A 4,666-nucleotide genomic window follows, 5' to 3' on the forward strand; every position below is an offset into this window, starting at 1 on the left:
ATCCCAGGGTCCACAGGATGGAGGAATAAAATATGGATTAGGGTGGACTTACTAATATTCTACTATGGAACTGTTGTGAATAGTAGTATCAATTCCATTGATATGGAAGAAATTGTGGCATTGATGTAGAGAAAGTGGTCACAGTAGTTACAGCAGGGAGAGGGAAGAAGAGATGTGATGTGGGGCAATTTTTGTGACTTGGAGTTGTCCTGAATGATATTGCAGGGACAGATGCTGGACATTATATATCCTGCCATAACCCACTGAATAGACTGAGGAAGAGTGTAAACTACTATGTAAACTATTATCCATGTGGTGCAACAGTGCTTCAAAATGTATTCACCAAATGCAATGAATGTGCCACAATGATGAAAGAGATTGTTGATGTGGGAGGAGTGGGCTGAGGGGGTTGGCGGGTATATCAGAACCTCTTAGATTTTTTTACTGTAACATTAAAAAAATAGATTGTGGGAAGAAAAAAATATGAGAATGAAAAAAATATATATGTAGGGGATTCCCCTATGCCCAGGCCCCTCCTCCTCTTCCACTCTTTCCTATTAATAACATTTTACATGTGTATGGTATATTTTTTACAATTGATGTACAAATATCAAAGCATTGCTACTTACCATGAAAATAAAAGAATATGAGAATGTTCTCTCACAAACTGTAACAAATATATAATACTAATACAGTGTGCTAATAATCCTGTTGGTTGGGGAAAAATACACTAAATGTAAGATATAGCTATAGTAAGCAGAAATGTTTCGACAATGCTTTTTCATAATTTGTTACAAATATTTCACAACAAAGCCATTCGTTGGTGGTGGAGTGATTATGGAGGCCCTATATGGTGATATGCATGTTTGTTTTGTAAGTCTACATCTTTTGCTATACACTTACTGTTTATGAATATTGAACTGTGAATAATATACTTCAATAACATTTTATAAAAATAAAAAGTAAATTAAAATAAAATACGATTTCTAGTACTACTTTAATAGACATAATTTATCAGAGTGAGGTCATAAGTTACTATGATTAGTTTATCTTGAGATTTATTTTTCCTTCTATAATTTGCCCTAGCTTCTAAACAATGGAATGACCTAAATTTCTGTATTGGTCAGGACAGATTAGGTTTCTCTGTGGTAATAAAAATAATTCCTCACATCTCCTTGGATTAATACAACAAATATTTATTTTTAAATCAGGTTACAACTCTAATACAGATTGTTAGTTTTCCCTGCTCATTGTAATCACTGAGAAAACTAGGTTGTGAGAAGCTTTGTTTTGACATATAGTTCCATGATCTTTTTAATAGGGTGGAAGAGAATCCAACAAAGCAAACACTGACTCTTAAAGCTTCTGCTGACATTTCATTGGCTAAAGCAGTTCACATGGCCTCACATGACTTCAAAGCAATGAAAAAGTGCAATTCTACTATGTGTCCAAATGCAGGGAGTTAGACATATTTGGCAAACAGCATTAATTGAGGATTCAGAAACCTCTTCATTTTTGGTGGTAGATCTGAACTAGATACTATGTAACCCTACTATTAGCCACTTAAATATTTGTTGACTTGACATGAATTAAATTGATTTCTCCTGCTTTGTCACCTTGATAACTAATAAGATTCTAAATCTCATCTTATATTTTCTTAGCAGAGTGTTCTGCTCATAGATTCAATGGATGTTTATAGAGTATTGCAAGTATGAGTAAGGCACCATATTAGTATATGCAAGGGAGATTGAGAAAGGTGTGATGATAAAGCTTGAAAGAAAAAGAAAGGTGAAGGAATCAGGGACATTGTTTTAGGACATGTCATTCATCAAAGGAATTTTACTTTCACACCTTGTAAAATGAAAATTTGGCTGTGTCTTTATAATAGATTTGAACATAATAAAACTAAGAGACTTAGGGAATGCTAATTGCTAATATTACCTTTTGATATGAATTTTTTATGGCATATGAGGAAAATGATAGTTACTGCCTTTGCTGTGTGTGACAGCAGGAAAAACAATAGACATGTTACTTGACAAAATAGGCTAAAACAGCATCATCACCATAGAGTCATGGAACCTCCAAATTGGAAAGGATCTTAAAAGTCATCCAGTCAATGTTGACCTAGACTGATGACCATCTAACCTCAGCCCAATCATCTCTATTCATCTTACTTATTGTGGTAGCCAGTAATACAGTTGAATAATCCTAGTGGTTTAAAATTTCTTCTTTAAATCCAACAAAGCTCTGGAAAAGTTTTTCACTGTCTCCAGTTGAATACTAAGAAATTGCATATAATAAATCTCCTTAGGTAGAATAATATATAAATGGCATTGCACAAGATACATGAGGATTTGTATTTGTGTCATAAATAGGCCACTTGTTAGCAGTTTATTCTTGGTCAAGACATTTAACCTCTGAGCTTTACACATACATAAATAGGTTGTTGTGGGAATAAAAAAAGATAATGTAAGTGATAGGGGCTTGCAAACTGTAATACACTATAACGTATTATTTTTCCATTTGACATCCTTTTGTATACTGAATACAGTTGCAGTTTTTCTTCTGTCTCTACCAAGTTTTCTCTTCTCCAGATAACCACAGTTATCTTTTGTAGTGTATTGGAGTTTTATGTAAAGAGGGCTTATAAAAGAGTTAACTTCGAATGATTTAATTTTGTTGTATGAACATACTGTGTTTTTTAGTGGATTCCATAATTTGAGATATTTCTGTTTCTAAATTTTTCATGTTTTAAACATACAATGAACCTTCTTTTAGCTAATGACTATGTATATCTATCATTACTTCCTAAGGGTCATCATTAGATCCAAGGGATATACCTTTTTTTCAGATCCTCCCTCTACATACATGCAGTCAGTGGTGAGCTGGTAAATGTTTAACCATCAGCTCATTCAGAAAAAAGCATAAATAAATAAGTGAATATATAGAGATGTTTAGTATATGCAAATTGCAAATAAAAATAATGCATACAGTATTCTTCATTGTAAATTTCACATTACCAAGTGATTCTCACAGAATGCTTTCATTGTTTTTTTTTTGTTGTTGTTGTTGTTGTTTTTTTTGAGGTACTGGGGGCCAGAGATTGAACCTGGGATCTCATATGTGGGAAGCCGGTAATCAACCACTGAGCCACATTAGCTCCCCTGTGTTGTCTTTTTTGTTTGTTTGTTTGCTTTGCTTGTTTGTTTTTGTTTTTTCTAGAAGACACTGGGAACTGAACCTGGGACCTCCCATGTGGGAAGCAGGCATTACACTACTTGAACCACATCTACTCCTTCATTGATTTTTCCTGAACTCTTGTATCTGCAGCCAACAGGATTGTAATTCATGAATGAAGGTAATTCTAATATGAATATTTGGTAGTTCATTAATGCTAAGGGGTAAGATGTAAGTGAAATAACAAAGATGTGTTTCAAGTTGAGTAATTCATTATTCATGCAAGTGATTTCTTTGCTGAACCAGATTATAGTTTCTGAAAACTGGAAGACTATTTCCTCAATTTTTTATGTTACACACGTGTGCCTTTCTTTCCATCAGGCAACTCACACATGGTAGCTTGATTCTGTAAGAGTGAGCAACAGATAATGAGCAAGACAGAATTCAGAGTCATTTTGAAACCTAGTCTTGGAAGTGTCATCCCATTATTTTTTCCATATTCTGTCATTAGCAGAAAGTCACTAGGTCTAGACCACATTCCTGGCCATGACTTGGGCCAGGAATACCAGAGTGGGGATCACTGGGGACCACCTTAGATGTTGCCTACCACAAGGGCATACTAATATTTAAGTCATAAATACTATATATTCCTTGATCCCAAGAGTAATATCAATCAAAGGATAATTTGACTGTGGTCTATACTACCAAAAAATAAAATTGACTTTTTAAACATATCCTCCAAAGAAAAATAAAATAGTTTATCCCATTAGCCTTCACTCCAAACTTCTCTGCCTCCGTCTTATGGGAAGTAAGACAATGAGAATTAAGCATCCTGCCTTGTTTGGAAGTAATGAGAGAGGAAAGAGAAGTCAAGGTTTCAGAGATGTTTATAACCTGAGCCTTGTCACACACTAAGCTTTTTTGGGTGCTTTACTATCTATTTAATCAAAATTGTATTCAGAGACTGCTCTTTCTCTCCTATGATAAAAAGGATGGATTCAAGTGACAATATGTGTTTCTCCATAAACCAAGAAATTGCATGAAGAAGCCCAGATAGTGTCATAGAGCCTGGGGTCACTACACCATGTTTTAATATTCAAAGCTTTATAATATATTTTGATATCTCAGGGCAAAGCCCTACCAGTATACATCTTTAAATCATTGTGTGATTTTCCAAAATGTACCAGCAATAGTCTGAATGGAATTACATTGTTTATGACTTAATTTGAAAAATATTAAAATCCCTACTGAGTCTTCTCATTCAGATACTTTTTTCAGGGCACAAGTGGAAGCACATGGTTAAAACCCAGAGGCTTGGCAAACTTGTTTAGCGCTGCAGGATTTGATATTTTTTATTCTTCATTTCCTAAAGCTTTCTTCTTAATTCCTGTAACACTCTTCTTTTACTGGCACTGTTCCAATATTCAGTTATTCTTTTTCTTCCTCTACAAGCAACTCGTTTTCATCCTCTTTACCAGTAATCTGTAGC

Source organism: Dasypus novemcinctus, chromosome 10, assembly GCF_030445035.2.
Source record: "Dasypus novemcinctus isolate mDasNov1 chromosome 10, mDasNov1.1.hap2, whole genome shotgun sequence".
NCBI lineage: Eukaryota > Metazoa > Chordata > Mammalia > Cingulata > Dasypodidae > Dasypus > Dasypus novemcinctus.